A 19217-nucleotide genomic window follows, 5' to 3' on the forward strand; every position below is an offset into this window, starting at 1 on the left:
GGGGCTTAGGGATTTTTTCAAATAAATCTTTTTCTGCCGATTAAGTTGTCGAGGGCTGATTTCTTTTTCTGTGATAAAAAGCCTTCTCTCTCGACCACCAAACATCTCAGGGGAGCATTTGCAACCGTTTGGCACCATTTTTGAGTGAATTGCCGAAAGTCAGATTTTTTATGAAATTGTGACCCCGGGGCTTAGAGATTTTGTCAAAAAAATCTTTTTCTGCCGGTTCAGTTGTTGAGGGCTGATTTCTTTTCCTGTGATAAAAAGCCTTCTGTTTCGACCGCCAAACCTCTCAAGGGAGCATTAGCAACCCTTTGGCACCATTTTTGAGTGAATTGCCGAAAGTCAGATTTTTTATGAAATTGTAACCCCGGGGCTTAGGGATTTTTTCAAAAAAATCTTTTTCTGCCGCTTAAGTTGTCGAGGGCTGATTTCTTTCCTGTGATAAAAAGCCTTCTGTATCGACCGCCAAACCTCTCAGGGGAGCATTTGCAACCCTTTGGCACCATTTTTGAGTGAATTGGAGAACGTCAGATTTTTGCTGAAATTGTGACCCAGGGGCTTAGGGATTTTTTCAAAAAAATCTTTTTCTGCCGGTTAAGTTGTCGAGGGCTGATTTCTTTCCTGTGATAAAAAGCCTTCTGTTTCGACCACCAAACCTCGCAGGGGAGCATTTGCAACCCTTTGGCACTATTTTTGAGTGAATTGGAGAACGTCAGATTTTTGATGAAATTGTGACCCCGGGGCTTAGGGATTTTTTCCAAAAAATCTTTTTCTGCCGATTAAGTTGTCGAGGGCTGATTTCTTTTTCTGTGATAAAAAGCCTTCTCTCTCGACCACCAAACATCTCAGGGGAGCATTTGCAACCGTTTGGCACCATTTTTGAGTGAATTCCTGAAAGTCAGATTTTTGCTGAAATTGTGACCCCGGGGCTTAGGGATTTTTTCAAATAAATCTTTTTCTGCCGATTAAGTTGTCGAGGGCTGATTTCTTTTTCTGTGATAAAAAGCCTTCTCTCTCGACCACCAAACATCTCAGGGGAGCATTTGCAACCGTTTGGCACCATTTTTGAGTGAATTGCCGAAAGTCAGATTTTTTATGAAATTGTGACCCCGGGGCTTAGAGATTTTGTCAAAAAAATCTTTTTCTGCCGGTTCAGTTGTTGAGGGCTGATTTCTTTTCCTGTGATAAAAAGCCTTCTGTTTCGACCGCCAAACCTCTCAAGGGAGCATTAGCAACCCTTTGGCACCATTTTTGAGTGAATTGCCGAAAGTCAGATTTTTTATGAAATTGTAACCCCGGGGCTTAGGGATTTTTTCAAAAAAATCTTTTTCTGCCGGTTAAGTTGTTGAGGGCTGATTTCTTTTCCTGTGATAAAAAGCCTTCTGTTTCGACCACCAAACCTCTCAGGGGAGCATTTGCAACCCTTTGGCACTATTTTTGAGTGAATTGGAGAACGTCAGATTTTTGCTGAAATTGTGACCCCGGGGCTTAGGGATTTTTTCAAAAAAATCTTTTTCTGCCGGTTAAGTTGTTGAGGGCTGATTTCTTTTCCTGTGATAAAAAGCCTTCTCTTTTGACCGCCAAACCTCTCAGGGGAGCCTTTGCAACCCTTTGGCACCATTTTTGAGTGAATTGCCGAAAGTCAGATTTTTGCTGAAATTGTGACCCCGGGGCTTAGGGATTTTTTCAAAAAAATCTTTTTCTGCCGGTTCAGTTGTTGAGGGCTGATTTCTTTTCCTGTGATAAAAAGTCTTCTGTTTCGACCGCCAAACCTCTCAGGGGAGCATTTGCAACCGTTTGGCACCATTTTTGAGTGAATTCCCGAAAGTCAGATTTTTGCAGAAATTGTGACCCCGGGGCTTAGGGATTTTTTCAAAAAAATATTTTTCTCCCGGTTAAGTTGTCGAGGGCTGATTTCTTTTCCTGTGATAAAGAGCCTTCTGTTTCGACCGCCAAACTTCTCAGGGGAGCATTTGCAACCCTTTGGCACCATTTTTGAGTGAATTGGAAAACGTCAGATTTTTGATGAAATTTGGACCCCGGGGTTTAGGGATTTTTTCAAAAAAATCTTTTTCTGCCGCTTAAGTTGTCGAGGGCTGATTTCTTTCCTGTGATAAAAAGCCTTCTGTATCGACCGCGAAACCTCTCAGGGGAGCATTTGCAACCCTTTGGCACTATTTTTGAGTGAATTGGAGAACGTCAGATTTTTGCTGAAATTGTGACCCCGGGGCTTAGGGATTTTTTCAATAAAATCTTTTTCTGCCGGTTAAGTTGTCGAGGGCTGATTTCTTTCCTGTGATAAAAAGCCTTCTGTTTCGACCACCAAACCTCTCAGGGGAGCATTTGCAACCCTTTGGCACTATTTTTGAGTGAATTGGAGAACGTGAGATTTTTGCTGAAATTGTGACCCCGGGGCTTAGGGATTTTTTCCAAAAAATCTTTTTCTGCCGATTAAGTTGTCGAGGGCTGATTTCTTTTTCTGTGATAAAAAGCCTTCTCTCTCGACCACCAAACATCTCAGGGGAGCATTTGCAACCGTTTGGCACCATTTTTGAGTGAATTCCTGAAAGTCAGATTTTTGCTGAAATTGTGACCCCGGGGCTTAGGCATTTTTTCAAATAAATCTTTTTCTGCCGATTAAGTTGTCGAGGGCTGATTTCTTTTTCTGTGATAAAAAGCCTTCTCTCTCGACCACCAAACATCTCAGGGGAGCATTTGCAACCGTTTGGCACCATTTTTGAGTGAATTGCCGAAAGTCAGATTTTTTATGAAATTGTGACCCCGGGGCTTAGAGATTTTGTCAAAAAAATCTTTTTCTGCCGGTTCAGTTGTTGAGGGCTGATTTCTTTTCCTGTGATAAAAAGCCTTCTGTTTCGACCGCCAAACCTCTCAAGGGAGCATTAGCAACCCTTTGGCACCATTTTTGAGTGAATTGCCGAAAGTCAGATTTTTTATGAAATTGTAACCCCGGGGCTTAGGGATTTTTTCAAAAAAATCTTTTTCTGCCGGTTAAGTTGTTGAGGGCTGATTTCTTTTCCTGTGATAAAAAGCCTTCTGTATCGACCGCCAAACCTCTCAGGGGAGCATTTGCAACCCTTTGGCACCATTTTTGAGTGAATTGGAGAACGTCAGATTTTTGCTGACATTGTGACCCCGGGGCTTAGGGATTTTTTCAAAAAAATCTTTTTCTGCCGGTTAAGTTGTCGAGGTCTGATTTCTTTCCTGTGATAAAAAGCCTTCTGTTTCGACCACCAAACCTCTCAGGGGAGCATTTGCAACCCTTTGGCACTATTTTTGAGTGAATTGGAGAACGTGAGATTTTTGCTGAAATTGTGACCCCGGGGCTTAGGGATTTTTTCCAAAAAATCTTTTTCTGCCGATTAAGTTGTCGAGGGCTGATTTCTTTTTCTGTGATAAAAAGCCTTCTCTCTCGACCACCAAACATCTCAGGGGAGCATTTGCAACCGTTTGGCACCATTTTTGAGTGAATTCCTGAAAGTCAGATTTTTGCTGAAATTGTGACCCCGGGGCTTAGGGATTTTTTCAAAAAAATCTTTTTCTGCCGGTTCAGTTGTTGAGGGCTGATTTCTTTTCCTGTGATAAAGAGCCTTCTGTTTCGACCGCCAAACTTCTCAGGGGAGCATTTGCAACCCTTTGGCACCATTTTTGAGTGAATTGGAAAACGTCAGATTTTTGATGAAATTCTGACCCCGGGGCTTAGAGATTTTTTCAAAAAAATCTTTTTCTGCCGGTTCAGTTGTTGAGGGCTGATTTCTTTTCCTGTGATAAAAAGCCTTCTGTTTCGACCGCCAAACCTCACAAGGGAGCATTAGCAACCCTTTGGCACCATTTTTGAGTGAATTGCCGAAAGTCAGATTTTTTATGAAATTTTAACCCCGGGGCTTAGGGATTTTTTCAAAAAAATCTTTTTCTGACGCTTAAGTTGTCGAGGGCTGATTTCTTTCCTGTGATAAAAAGCCTTTTGTATCGACCGCCAAACCTCTCAGGGGAGCATTTGCAACCCTTTGGCACCATTTTTGAGTGAATTGGAGAACGTGAGATTTTTGCTGAAATTGTGACCCCGGGGCTTAGGGATTTTTTCAAAAAAAATTTTTTCTGTCGCTTAAGTTGTCGAGGGCTGATTTCTTTCCTGTGATAAAAAGCCTTCTGTTTCGACCACCAAACCTCTCAGGGGAGCATTTGCAACCGTTTGGCACCATTTTTGAGTGAATTCCTGAAAGTCAGATTTTTGCTGAAATTGTGACCCCGGGGCTTAGGGATTTTTTCAAAAAAATCTTTTTCTGCCGGTTCAGTTGTTGAGGGCTGATTTCTTTTCCTGTGATAAAGAGCCTTCTGTTTCGACCGCCAAACTTCTCAGGGGAGCATTTGCAACCCTTTGGCACCATTTTTGAGTGAATTGGAAAACGTCAGATTTTTGATGAAATTCTGACCCCGGGGCTTAGAGATTTTTTCAAAAAAATCTTTTTCTGCCGGTTCAGTTGTTGAGGGCTGATTTCTTTTCCTGTGATAAAAAGCCTTCTGTTTCGACCGCCAAACCTCACAAGGGAGCATTAGCAACCCTTTGGCACCATTTTTGAGTGAATTGCCGAAAGTCAGATTTTTTATGAAATTTTAACCCCGGGGCTTAGGGATTTTTTCAAAAAAATCTTTTTCTGACGCTTAAGTTGTCGAGGGCTGATTTCTTTCCTGTGATAAAAAGCCTTTTGTATCGACCGCCAAACCTCTCAGGGGAGCATTTGCAACCCTTTGGCACCATTTTTGAGTGAATTGGAGAACGTGAGATTTTTGCTGAAATTGTGACCCCGGGGCTTAGGGATTTTTTCAAAAAAAAATTTTTCTGTCGCTTAAGTTGTCGAGGGCTGATTTCTTTCCTGTGATAAAAAGCCTTCTGTTTCGACCACCAAACCTCTCAGGGGAGCATTTGCAACCCTTTGGCACTATTTTTGAGTGAATTGGAGAACGTCAGATTTTTGCTGAAATTGTGACCCCGGGGCTTAGGGATTTTTTCAAAAAAATCTTTTTCTGCCGGTTAAGTTGTTGAGGGCTGATTTCTTTTCCTGTGATAAAAAGCCTTCTCTTTTGACCGCCAAACCTCTCAGGGGAGCCTTTGCAACCCTTTGGCACCATTTTTGAGTGAATTGCCGAAAGTCAGATTTTTGCTGAAATTGTGACCCCGGGGCTTAGGGATTTTTTCAAAAAAATCTTTTTCTGCCAGTTAAGTTGTCGAGGGCTGATTTCTTTTTCTGTGATAAAAAGCTTTCTCTTTCGACCACCAAACATCTCAGGGGAGCATTTGCAACCGTTTGGCACCATTTTTGAGTGAATTCCCGAAAGTCAGATTTTTGATGAAATTGTGACCCCGGGGCTTAGGGATTTTTTCAAAAAAATCTTTTTCTGCCGGTTAAGTTGTCGAGGGCAGATTACTTTTCTGGTGATAAAAAGCCTTCTGTTTCGACCGCCAAACATCTCAGGGGACCATTTGCAACCCTTTGGCACCATTTTTGAGTGAATTGGAGAACGTCAGATTTTTGCTGAAATTGTGACCCCGGGGCTTAGGGATTTTTTCAAAAAAATCTTTTTCTGCCGCTTAAGTTGTCGAGGGCTGATTTCTTTCCTGTGATAAAAAGCCTTCTGTTTCGACCACCAAACCTCTCAGGGGAGCATTTGCAACCCTTTGGCACTATTTTTGAGTGAATTGGAGAACGTCAGATTTTTGCTGAAATTGTGACCCCGGGGCTTAGGGATTTTTTCAAAAAAATCTTTTTCTGCCGGTTAAGTTGTTGAGGGCTGATTTCTTTTCCTGTGATAAAAAGCCTTCTCTTTTGACCGCCAAACCTCTCAGGGGAGCCTTTGCAACCCTTTGGCACCATTTTTGAGTGAATTGCCGAAAGTCAGATTTTTGCTGAAATTGTGACCCCGGGGCTTAGGGATTTTTTCAAAAAAATCTTTTTCTGCCGGTTCAGTTGTTGAGGGCTGATTTCTTTTCCTGTGATAAAAAGTCTTCTGTTTCGACCGCCAAACCTCTCAGGGGAGCATTTGCAACCGTTTGGCACCATTTTTGAGTGAATTCCCGAAAGTCAGATTTTTGCAGAAATTGTGACCCCGGGGCTTAGGGATTTTTTCAAAAAAATATTTTTCTCCCGGTTAAGTTGTCGAGGGCTGATTTCTTTTCCTGTGATAAAGAGCCTTCTGTTTCGACCGCCAAACTTCTCAGGGGAGCATTTGCAACCCTTTGGCACCATTTTTGAGTGAATTGGAAAACGTCAGATTTTTGATGAAATTTGGACCCCGGGGTTTAGGGATTTTTTCAAAAAAATCTTTTTCTGCCGGTTAAGTTGTTGAGGGCTGATTTCTTTTCCTGTGATAAAAAGCCTTCTGTTTCGACCGCCAAACCTCTAAGGGGAGCATTTGCAACCGTTTGGCACCATTTTTGAGTGAATTGCTGAAAGTCAGATTTTTTATGAAATTGTAACCCCGGGGCTTAGGGATTTTTTCAAAAAAATCTTTTTCTGCCGCTTAAGTTGTCGAGGGCTGATTTCTTTCCTGTGATAAAAAGCCTTCTGTATCGACCGCGAAACCTCTCAGGGGAGCATTTGCAACCCTTTGGCACTATTTTTGAGTGAATTGGAGAACGTCAGATTTTTGCTGAAATTGTGACCCCGGGGCTTAGGGATTTTTTCAATAAAATCTTTTTCTGCCGGTTAAGTTGTCGAGGGCTGATTTCTTTCCTGTGATAAAAAGCCTTCTGTTTCGACCACCAAACCTCTCAGGGGAGCATTTGCAACCCTTTGGCACTATTTTTGAGTGAATTGGAGAACGTGAGATTTTTGCTGAAATTGTGACCCCGGGGCTTAGGGATTTTTTCCAAAAAATCTTTTTCTGCCGATTAAGTTGTCGAGGGCTGATTTCTTTTTCTGTGATAAAAAGCCTTCTCTCTCGACCACCAAACATCTCAGGGGAGCATTTGCAACCGTTTGGCACCATTTTTGAGTGAATTCCTGAAAGTCAGATTTTTGCTGAAATTGTGACCCCGGGGCTTAGGGATTTTTTCAAATAAATCTTTTTCTGCCGATTAAGTTGTCGAGGGCTGATTTCTTTTTCTGTGATAAAAAGCCTTCTCTCTCGACCACCAAACATCTCAGGGGAGCATTTGCAACCGTTTGGCACCATTTTTGAGTGAATTGCCGAAAGTCAGATTTTTTATGAAATTGTGACCCCGGGGCTTAGAGATTTTGTCAAAAAAATCTTTTTCTGCCGGTTCAGTTGTTGAGGGCTGATTTCTTTTCCTGTGATAAAAAGCCTTCTGTTTCGACCGCCAAACCTCTCAAGGGAGCATTAGCAACCCTTTGGCACCATTTTTGAGTGAATTGCCGAAATTCAGATTTTTTATGAAATTGTAACCCCGGGGCTTAGGGATTTTTTCAAAAAAATCTTTTTCTGCCGCTTAAGTTGTCGAGGGCTGATTTCTTTCCTGTGATAAAAAGCCTTCTGTATCGACCGCCAAACCTCTCAGGGGAGCATTTGCAACCCTTTGGCACCATTTTTGAGTGAATTGGAGAACGTCAGATTTTTGCTGAAATTGTGACCCAGGGGCTTAGGGATTTTTTCAAAAAAATCTTTTTCTGCCGGTTAAGTTGTCGAGGGCTGATTTCTTTCCTGTGATAAAAAGCCTTCTGTTTCGACCACCAAACCTCTCAGGGGAGCATTTGCAACCCTTTGGCACTATTTTTGAGTGAATTGGAGAACGTCAGATTTTTGATGAAATTGTGACCCCGGGGCTTAGGGATTTTTTCCAAAAAATCTTTTTCTGCCGATTAAGTTGTCGAGGGCTGATTTCTTTTTCTGTGATAAAAAGCCTTCTCTCTCGACCACCAAACATCTCAGGGGAGCATTTGCAACCGTTTGGCACCATTTTTGAGTGAATTCCTGAAAGTCAGATTTTTGCTGAAATTGTGACCCCGGGGCTTAGGGATTTTTTCAAATAAATCTTTTTCTGCCGATTAAGTTGTCGAGGGCTGATTTCTTTTTCTGTGATAAAAAGCCTTCTCTCTCGACCACCAAACATCTCAGGGGAGCATTTGCAACCGTTTGGCACCATTTTTGAGTGAATTGCCGAAAGTCAGATTTTTTATGAAATTGTGACCCCGGGGTTTAGGGATTTTTTCAAAAAAATCTTTTTCTGCCGATTAAGTTGTTGAGGGCTGATTTCTTTTCCTGTGATAAAAAGCCTTCTGTTTCGACCGCCAAACCTCTCAGGGGAGCATTTGCAACCGTTTGGCACCATTTTTGAGTGAATTGCCGAAAGTCAGATTTTTTATGAAATTGTGACCCCGGGGCTTAGAGATTTTTTCAAAAAAATCTTTTTCTGCCGGTTCAGTTGTCGAGGGCAGATTACTTTTCTGGTGATAAAAAGCCTTCTGTTTCGACCGCCAAACCTCTCAGGGGAGCATTTGCAACCCTTTGGCACCATTTTTGAGTGAATTGGAGAACGTCAGATTTTTGCTGAAATTGTGACCCCGGGGCTTAGGGATTTTTTCAAAAAAATCTTTTTCTGCCGGTTAAGTTGTCGAGGGCTGATTTCTTTCCTGTGATAAAAAGCCTTCTGTTTCGACCACCAAACCTCTCAGGGGAGCATTTGCAACCCTTTGGCACTATTTTTGAGTGAATTGGAGAACGTGAGATTTTTGCTGAAATTGTGACCCCGGGGCTTAGGGATTTTTTCCAAAAAATCTTTTTCTGCCGATTAAGTTGTCGAGGGCTGATTTCTTTTTCTGTGATAAAAAGCCTTCTCTCTCGACCATCAAACATCTCAGGGGAGCATTTGCAACCCTTTGGCACCATTTTTGAGTGAATTGGAAAACGTCAGATTTTTGATGAAATTGTGACCCCGGGGTTTAGGGATTTTTTCAAAAAAATCTTTTTCTGCCGGTTAAGTTGTTGAGGGCTGATTTCTTTTCCTGTGATAAAAAGCCTTCTGTTTCGACCGCCAAACCTCTCAGGGGAGCATTTGCAACCGTTTGGCACCATTTTTGAGTGAATTGCCGAAAGTCAGATTTTTTATCAAATTGTGACCCCGGGGCTTAGAGATATTTTCAAAAAAATCTTTTTCTGCCTGTTCAGTTGTCGAGGGCAGATTACTTTTCTGGTGATAAAAAGCCTTCTGTTTCGACCGCCAAACCTCTCAAGGGAGCATTAGCAACCCTTTGGCACCATTTTTGAGTGAATTGGAGAACGTCAGATTTTTGCTGAAATTGTGACCCCGGGGCTTAGGGATTTTTTCAAAAAAATCTTTTTCTGCCGCTTAAGTTGTCGAGGGCTGATTTCTTTCCTGTGATAAAAAGCCTTCTGTTTCGACCACCAAACCTCTCAGGGGAGCATTTGCAACCCTTTGGCACTATTTTTGAGTGAATTGGAGAACGTCAGATTTTTGCTGAAATTGTGACCCCGGGGCTTAGGGATTTTTTCAAAAAAATCTTTTTCTGCCGGTTAAGTTGTTGAGGGCTGATTTCTTTTCCTGTGATAAAAAGCCTTCTCTTTTGACCGCCAAACCTCTCAGGGGAGCCTTTGCAACCCTTTGGCACCATTTTTGAGTGAATTGCCGAAAGTCAGATTTTTGCTGAAATTGTGACCCCGGGGCTTAGGGATTTTTTCAAAAAAATCTTTTTCTGCCCGTTAAGTTGTCGAGGGCTGATTTCTTTTTCTGTGATAAAAAGTTTTCTCTTTCGACCACCAAACATCTCAGGGGAGCATTTGCCACCCTTTGGCACCATTTTTGAGTGAATTGGAGAACGTCAGATTTTTGCTGAAATTGTGACGCCGGGGCTTAGAGATTTTTTCAAAAAAATCTTTTTCTGCCGGTTCAGTTGTTGAGGGCTGATTTCTTTTCCTGTGATAAAAAGCCTTCTGTTTCGACCGCCAAACCTCTCAAGGGAGCATTAGCAACCCTTTGGCACCATTTTTGAGTGAATTGCCGAAAGTCAGATTTTTTATGAAATTGTAACCCCGGGGCTTAGGGATTTTTTCAAAAAAATCTTTTTCTGCCGCTTAAGTTGTCGAGGGCTGATTTCTTTCCTGTGATAAAAAGCCTTCTGTATCGACCGCCAAACCTCTCAGGGGAGCATTTGCAACCCTTTGGCACCATTTTTGAGTGAATTGGAGAACGTCAGATTTTTGCTGAAATTGTGACCCCGGGGCTTAGGGATTTTTTCAAAAAAATCTTTTTCTGCCGGTTCAGTTGTCGAGGGCTGATTTCTTTCCTGTGATAAAAAGCCTTCTGTTTCGACCACCAAACCTCTCAGGGGAGCATTTGCAACCCTTTAGCACTATTTTTGAGTGAATTGGAGAACGTGAGATTTTTGCTGAAATTGTGACCCCGGGGCTTAGGGATTTTTTCCAAAAAATCTTTTTCTGCCGATTAAGTTGTCGAGGGCTGATTTCTTTTTCTGTGATAAAAAGCCTTCTCTCTCGACCACCAAACATCTCAGGGGAGCATTTGCAACCGTTTGGCACCATTTTTGAGTGAATTCCTGAAAGTCAGATTTTTGCTGAAATTGTGACCCCGGGGCTTAGGGATTTTTTCAAAAAAATCTTTTTCTGCCGGTTCAGTTGTTGAGGGCTGATTTCTTTTCCTGTGATAAAAAGCCTTCTGTTTCGACCGCCAAACTTCTCAGGGGAGCATTTGCAACCCTTTGGCACCATTTTTGAGTGAATTGGAAAACGTCAGATTTTTGATGAAATTGTGACCCCGGGGTTTAGGGATTTTTTCAAAAAAATCTTTTTCTGCCGGTTAAGTTGTTGAGGGCTGATTTCTTTTCCTGTGATAAAAAGCCTTCTGTTTCGACCGCCAAACCTCTCAGGGGAGCATTTGCAACCGTTTGGCACCATTTTTGAGTGAATTGCCGAAAGTCAGATTTTTTATGAAATTGTGACCCCGGGGCTTAGAGATTTTTTCAAAAAAATCTTTTTCTGCCGGTTCAGTTGTCGAGGGCAGATTACTTTTCTGGTGATAAAAAGCCTTCTGTTTCGACCGCCAAACCTCTCAAGGGAGCATTAGCAACCCTTTGGCACCATTTTTGAGTGAATTGGAGAACGTCAGATTTTTGCTGAAATTGTGACCCCGGGGCTTAGGGATTTTTTCAAAAAAATCTTTTTCTGCCGCTTAAGTTGTCGAGGGCTGATTTCTTTCCTGTGATAAAAAGCCTTCTGTTTCGACCACCAAACCTCTCAGGGGAGCATTTGCAACCCTTTGGCACTATTTTTGAGTGAATTGGAGAACGTCAGATTTTTGCTGAAATTGTGACCCCGGGGCTTAGGGATTTCTTCAAAAAAATCTTTTTCTGCCGGTTAAGTTGTTGAGGGCTGATTTCTTTTCCTGTGATAAAAAGCCTTCTCTTTTGACCGCCAAACCTCTCAGGGGAGCCTTTGCAACCCTTTGGCACCATTTTTGAGTGAATTGCCGAAAGTCAGATTTTTGCTGAAATTGTGACCCCGGGGCTTAGGGATTTTTTCAAAAAAATCTTTTTCTGCCACTTAAGTTTTCGAGGGCTGATTTCTTTCCTGTGATAAAAAGCCTTCTGTTTCGACCGCCAAACCTCTCAGGGGAGCATTTGCAACCCTTTGGCACCATTTTTGAGTGAATTGGAGAACGTCAGATTTTTGCTGAAATTGTGACCCCGGGGCTTAGGGATTTTTTCAAAAAAATCTTTTTCTGCCGATTAAGTTGTCGAGGGCTGATTTCTTTTCCTGTGATAAAAAGCCTTCTGTTTCGACCGCCAAACATCTCAGGGGACCATTTGCAACCCTTTGGCACCATTTTTGATTCAATTGCCAAAAGTCAGATTTTTGATGAAATTGTGACTCCGGGGCTTAGGGATTTTTTCAAAAAAATCTTTTTCTGCCGGTTCAGTTGTTGAGGGCTGATTTCTTTTCCTGTGATAAAAAGCCTTCTGTTTCGACCGCCAAACCTCTCAGGGGAGCATTTGCAACCGTTTGGCACCATTTTTGAGTGAATTCCCGAAAGTCAGATTTTTGATGAAATTGTGACCCCGGGGCTTAGGGATTTTTTCAAAAAAATCTTTTTCTGCCGGTTCAGTTGTCGAGGGCTGATTTCTTTCCTGTGATAATAAGCCTTCTGTTTCGGCCGCCAAACCTCTCAGGGGAGCATTTTCAACCCTTTGGCACCATTTTTGAGTGAATTGGAGAACGTCAGATTTTTGCTGAAATTGTGACCCCGGGGCTTAGGGATTTTTTCAAAAAAATCTTTTTCTGCCACTTAAGTTTTCGAGGGCTGATTTCTTTCCTGTGATAAAAAGCCTTCTGTTTCGACCGCCAAACCTCTCAGGGGAGCATATGCAACCCTTTGGCACCATTTTTGAGTGAATTGCCGAAAGTCAGATTTTTGCTGAAATTGTGACTCCGGGGCTTAGGGATTTTTTGAAAAAAATCTTTTTCTGCCGGTTCAGTTGTCGAGGGCTGATTTCTTTTCCTGAGATAAAAGGCTTTCTGTTTCTACCGCCAAACCTCTCAGGGGAGCATTTGCTACCCTTTGGCACCATTTTTGAGTGAATTGGAAAACGTCAGATTTTTGATGAAATTGTGACCCCGGGGTTTAGGGATTTTTTCAAAAAAATCTTTTTCTGCCGGTTAAGTTGTTGAGGGCTGATTTCTTTTCCTGTGATAAAAAGCCTTCTGTTTCGACCGCCAAACCTCTCAGGGGAGCATTTGCAACCGTTTGGCACCATTTTTGAGTGAATTCCCGAAAGTCAGATTTTTGCTGAAATTGTGACCCCGGGGCTTAGGGATTTTTTCAAAAAAATCTTTTTCTGCCGGTTAAGTTGTTGAGGGCTCATTTCTTTTCCTGTGATAAAAAGCCTTCTCTTTTGACCGCCAAACCTCTCAGGGGAGCCTTTGCAACCCTTTGGCACCATTTTTGAGTGAATTGCCGAAAGTCAGATTTTTGCTGAAATTGTGACCCCGGGGCTTAGGGATTTTTTCAAAAAAATCTTTTTCTGCCACTTAAGTTTTCGAGGGCTTATTTCTTTCCTGTGATAAAAAGCCTTCTGTTTCGACCGCCAAACCTCTCAGGGGAGCATTTGCAACCCTTTGGCACCATTTTTGAGTGAATTGGAGAACGTCAGATTTTTGCTGAAATTGTGACCCCGGGGCTTAGGGATTTTTTCAAAAAAATCTTTTTCTGCCGATTAAGTTGTCGAGGGCAGATTACTTTTCTGGTGATAAAAAGCCTTCTGTTTCGACCGCCAAACATCTCAGGGGACCATTTGCACCCCTTTGGCACCATTTTTGAGTGAATTGGAGAACGTCAGATTTTTGATGAAATTGTGACCCCGGGGCTTAGGGAGTTTTTCAAAAAAATCTTTTTCTGCCGATTAAGTTGTCGAGGGCTGATTTCTTTTTCTGTGATAAAAAGCCTTTTCTCTCGACCACCAAACATCTCAGGGGAGCATTTGCCACCCTTTGGCACCATTTTTGAGTGAATTGGAGAACGTCAGATTTTTCCTGAAATTGTGACCCCAGGGCTTAGGGATTTTTTCAAAAAAATCTTTTTCTGCCGGTTAAGTTGTTGAGGGCTGATTTCTTTTCCTGTGATAAAAAGCCTTCTGTTTCGACCGCCAAACCTCTAAGGGGAGCATTTGCAACCGTTTGGCACCATTTTTGAGTGAATTGCCGAAAGTCAGATTTTTTATGAAATTGTAACCCCGGGTCTTAGGGATTTTTTCAAAAAAATCTTTTTCTGCCGGTTCAGTTGTCGAGGGCTGATTTCTTTCCTGTGATAATAAGCCTTCTGTTTCGGCCGCCAAACCTCTCAGGGGAGCATTTTCAACCCTTTGGCACCATTTTTGAGTGAATTGGAGAACGTCAGATTTTTGCTGAAATTGTGACCCCGGGGCTTAGGGATTTTTTCAAAAAAATCTTTTTCTGCCACTTAAGTTTTCGAGGGCTGATTTCTTTCCTGTGATAAAAAGCCTTCTGTTTCGACCGCCAAACCTCTCAGGGGAGCATATGCAACCCTTTGGCACCATTTTTGAGTGAATTGCCGAAAGTCAGATTTTTGCTGAAATTGTGACTCCGGGGCTTAGGGATTTTTTGAAAAAAATCTTTTTCTGCCGGTTCAGTTGTCGAGGGCTGATTTCTTTTCCTGAGATAAAAGGCTTTCTGTTTCTACCTCCAAACCTCTCAGGGGAGCATTTGCTACCCTTTGGCACCATTTTTGAGTGAATTGGAAAACGTCAGATTTTTGATGAAATTGTGACCCCGGGGCTTAGGGATTTTTTCAAAAAAAAAATTTTCTGCCAGTTAAGTTGTCGAGGGCTGATTTCTTTTTCTGTGATAAAAAGTTTTCTCTTTCAACCACCAAACATCTCAGGGGAGCATTTGCCACCCTTTGGCACCATTTTTGAGTGAATTGGAGAACGTCAGATTTTTCCTGAAATTGTGACCCCAGGGCTTAGGGATTTTTTAAAAAAAATCTTTTTCTGCCGGTTCAGTTGTTGAGGGCTGATTTCTTTTCCTGTGATAAAAAGCCTTCTGTTTCGACGGCCAAACCTCTCAGGGGAGCATTTGCAACCGTTTGGCACCATTTTTGATTGAATTGCCAAAAGTCAGATTTTTGCTGAAATTGTGACCCCGGGGCTTAGGGATTTTTTCAAAAAAATCTTTTTCTGCCGCTTAAGTTGTCGAGGGCTGATTTCTTTCCTGTGATAAAAAGCCTTCTGTTTCGACCACCAAACCTCTCAGGGGAGCATTTGCAACCCTTTGGCACTATTTTTGAGTGAATTGGAGAACGTGAGATTTTTGCTGAAATTGTGACCCCGGGGCTTAGGGATTTTTTGAAAAAAATCTTTTTCTGCCGGTTCAGTTGTCGAGGGCTGATTTCTTTTCCTGAGATAAAAGGCTTTCTGTTTCTACCGCCAAACCTCTCAGGGGAGCATTTGCTACCCTTTGGCACCATTTTTGAGTGAATTGGAAAACGTCAGATTTTTGATGAAATTGTGACCCCGGGGTTTAGGGATTTTTTCAAAAAAATCTTTTTCTGCCGGTTAAGTTGTTGAGGGCTGATTTCATTTCCTGTGATAAAAAGCCTTCTGTTTCGACCGCCAAACCTCTCAGGGGAGCATTTGCAACCGTTTGGCACCATTTTTGAGTGAATTGCCGAAAGTCAGATTTTTTATGAAATTGTGACCCCGGAGCTTAGAGATTTTTTCAAAAAAATCTTTTTCTGCCGGTTCAGTTGTTGAGGGCTGATTTCTTTTCCTGTGATAAAAAGCCTTCTGTTTCGACCGCCAAACCTCTCAAGGGAGCATTTTCAACCCTTTGGCACCATTTTTGAGTGAATTGCCGAAAGTCAGATTTTTTATGAAATTGTAACCCCGGGGTTTAGGGATTTTTTCAAAAAAATCTTTTTCTGCCGCTTAAGTTGTCGAGGGCTGATTTCTTTCCTGTGATAAAAAGCCTTCTGTATCGACCGCCAAACCTCTCAGGGGAGCATTTGCAACCCTTTGGCGCCATTTTTGAGTGAATTGGAGAACGTCAGATTTTTGCTGAAATTGTGACCCCGGGGCTTAGGGATTTTTTCAAAAAAATCTTTTTCTGCCGCTTAAGTTGTCGAGGGCTGATTTCTTTTCTGGTGATAAAAAGCCTTCTGTTTCGACCACCAAACCTCTCAGGGGAGCATTTGCAACCCTTTGGCACTATTTTTGAGTGAATTGGAGAACGTGAGATTTTTGCTGAAATTGTGACCCCGGGGCTTAGGGATTTTTTCAAAAAAATCTTTTTCTGCCGGTTCAGTTGTTGAGGGCTGATTTCTTTTCCTGTGATAAAAAGCCTTCTCTTTTGACCGCCAAACCTCTCAGGGGAGCCTTTGCAACCCTTTGGCACCATTTTTGAGTGAATTGCCGAAAGTCAGATTTTTGCTGAAATTGTGACCCCGGGGCTTAGGGATTTTTTCAAAAAAATCTTTTTCTGCCGGTTCAGTTGTTGAGGTCTGATTTCTTTTCCTGTGATAAAAAGCCTTCTGTTTCGACGGCCAAACCTCTCAGGGGAGCATTTGCAACCGTTTGGCACCATTTTTGAGTGAATTGCCGAAAGTCAGATTTTTGCTGAAATTGTGACCCGGGGGCTTAGGGATTTTTTCAAAAAAATCTTTTTCTGCCGCTTAAGTTGTCGAGGGCTGATTTCTTTCCTGTGATAAAAAGCCTTCTGTTTCGACCACCAAACCTCTCAGGGGAGCATTTGCAACCCTTTGGCACTATTTTTGAGTGAATTGGAGAACGTGAGATTTTTGCTGAAATTGTGACCCCGGGGCTTAGGGATTTTTTGAAAAAAATCTTTTTCTGCCGGTTCAGTTGTCGAGGGCTGATTTCTTTTCCTGAGATAAAAGGCTTTCTGTTTCTACCGCCAAACCTCTCAGGGGAGCATTTGCTACCCTTTGGCACCATTTTTGAGTGAATTGGAAAACGTCAGATTTTTGATGAAATTGTGACCCCGGGGTTTAGGGATTTTTTCAAAAAAATCTTTTTCTGCCGGTTAAGTTGTTGAGGGCTGATTTCATTTCCTGTGATAAAAAGCCTTCTGTTTCGACCGCCAAACCTCTCAGGGGAGCATTTGCAACCGTTTGGCACCATTTTTGAGTGAATTGCCGAAAGTCAGATTTTTTATGAAATTGTGACCCCGGAGCTTAGAGATTTTTTCAAAAAAATCTTTTTCTGCCGGTTCAGTTGTTGAGGGCTGATTTCTTTTCCTGTGATAAAAAGCCTTCTGTTTCGACCGCCAAACCTCTCAAGGGAGCATTTTCAACCCTTTGGCACCATTTTTGAGTGAATTGCCGAAAGTCAGATTTTTTATGAAATTGTAACCCCGGGGCTTAGGGATTTTTTCAAAAAAATCTTTTTCTGCCGCTTAAGTTGTCGAGGGCTGATTTCTTTCCTGTGATAAAAAGCCTTCTGTATCGACCGCCAAACCTCTCAGGGGAGCATTTGCAACCCTTTGGCGCCATTTTTGAGTGAATTGGAGAACGTCAGATTTTTGCTGAAATTGTGACCCCGGGGCTTAGGGATTTTTTCAAAAAAATCTTTTTCTGCCGCTTAAGTTGTCGAGGGCTGATTTCTTTTCTGGTGATAAAAAGCCTTCTGTTTCGACCACCAAACCTCTCAGGGGAGCATTTGCAACCCTTTGGCACTATTTTTGAGTGAATTGGAGAACGTGAGATTTTTGCTGAAATTGTGACCCCGGGGCTTAGGGATTTTTTCAAAAAAATCTTTTTCTGCCGGTTCAGTTGTTGAGGGCTGATTTCTTTTCCTGTGATAAAAAGCCTTCTCTTTTGACCGCCAAACCTCTCAGGGGAGCCTTTGCAACCCTTTGGCACCATTTTTGAGTGAATTGCCGAAAGTCAGATTTTTGCTGAAATTGTGACCCCGGGGCTTAGGGATTTTTTCAAAAAAATCTTTTTCTGCCGGTTCAGTTGTTGAGGTCTGATTTCTTTTCCTGTGATAAAAAGCCTTCTGTTTCGACGGCCAAACCTCTCAGGGGAGCATTTGCAACCGTTTGGCACCATTTTTGAGTGAATTGCCGAAAGTCAGATTTTTGCTGAAATTGTGACCCGGGGGCTTAGGGATTTTTTCAAAAAAATCTTTTTCTGCCGCTTAAGTTGTCGAGGGCTGATTTCTTTCCTGTGATAAAAAGCCTTCTGTTTCGACCACCAAACCTCTCAGGGGAGCATTTGCAACCCTTTGGCACTATTTTTGAGTGAATTGGAGAACGTGAGATTTTTGCTGAAATTGTGACCCCGGGGCTTAGGGATTTTTTGAAAAAAATCTTTTTCTGCCGGTTCAGTTGTCGAGGGCTGATTTCTTTTCCTGAGATAAAAGGCTTTCTGTTTCTACCGCCAAACCTCTCAGGGGAGCATTTGCTACCCTTTGGCACCATTTTTGAGTGAATTGGAAAACGTCAGATTTTTGATGAAATTGTGACCCCGGGGTTTAGGGATTTTTTCAAAAAAATCTTTTTCTGCCGGTTAAGTTGTTGAGGGCTGATTTCATTTCCTGTGATAAAAAGCCTTCTGTTTCGACCGCCAAACCTCTCAGGGGAGCATTTGCTACCCTTTGGCACCATTTTTGAGTGAATTGGAAAACGTCAGATTTTTGATGAAATTGTGACCCCGGGGTTTAGGGATTTTTTCAAAAAAATCTTTTTCTGCCGGTTAAGTTGTTGAGGGCTGATTTCATTTCCTGTGATAAAAAGCCTTCTGTTCCGACCGCCAAACCTCTCAGGGGAGCATTTGCAACCGTTTGGCTCCATTTTTGAGTGAATTGCCGAAAGTCAGATTTTTTATGAAATTGTGACCCCGGGGCTTAGAGATTTTTTCAAAAAAATCTTTTTGTGCCGGTTCAGTTGTTGAGGGCTGATTTCTTTTCCTGTGATAAAAAGCCTTCTGTTTCGACCGCCAAACCTCTCAAGGGAGCATTTTCAACCCTTTGGCACCATTTTTGAGTGAATTGCCGAAAGTCAGATTTTTTATGAAATTGTAACCCCGGGGCTTAGGGATTTTTTCAAAAAAATCTTTTTCTGCCGCTTAAGTTGTCGAGGGCTGATTTCTTTCCTGTGATAAAAAGCCTTCTGTATCGACCGCCAAACCTCTCAGGGGAGCATTTGCAACCCTTTGGCGCCATTTTTGAGTGAATTGGAGAACGTCAGATTTTTGCTGAAATTGTGACCCCGGGGCTTAGGGATTTTTTCAAAAAAATCTTTTTCTGCCGCTTAAGTTGTCGAGGGCTGATTTCTTTTCTGGTGATAAAAAGCCTTCTGTTTCGACCACCAAACCTCTCAGGGGAGCATTTGCAACCCTTTGGCACTATTTTTGAGTGAATTGGAGAACGTGAGATTTTTGCTGAAATTGTGACCCCGGGGCTTAGGGATTTTTTCAAAAAAATCTTTTTCTGCCGGTTCAGTTGTTGAGGGCTGATTTCTTTTCCTGTGATAAAAAGCCTTCTCTTTTGACCGCCAAACCTCTCAGGGGAGCCTTTGCAACCCTTTGGCACCATTTTTGAGTGAATTGCCAAAAGTCAGATTTTTGCTGAAATTGTGACCCCGGGGCTTAGGGATTTTTTCAAAAAAATCTTTTTCTGCCGGTTCAGTTGTTGAGGTCTGATTTCTTTTCCTGTGATAAAAAGCCTTCTGTT

At 42.2% G+C, this 19217-nt stretch overlaps 1 long non-coding RNA gene across 2 annotated transcripts in view; it reads left to right on the plus strand.

Moving 5' to 3' along the window:
* LOC308486764 overlaps positions 1-19217 on the plus strand; it is a 271614-nt gene that overhangs the window by 40736 nt on the left and 211661 nt on the right. The gene's annotated exons all lie outside the window — the stretch shown is intronic.

The sequence above is a fragment of the Podarcis pityusensis genome (assembly GCF_964106645.2).
Source record: "Podarcis pityusensis genome assembly, chromosome: 10".
Classification (NCBI taxonomy): domain Eukaryota; kingdom Metazoa; phylum Chordata; class Lepidosauria; order Squamata; family Lacertidae; genus Podarcis; species Podarcis pityusensis.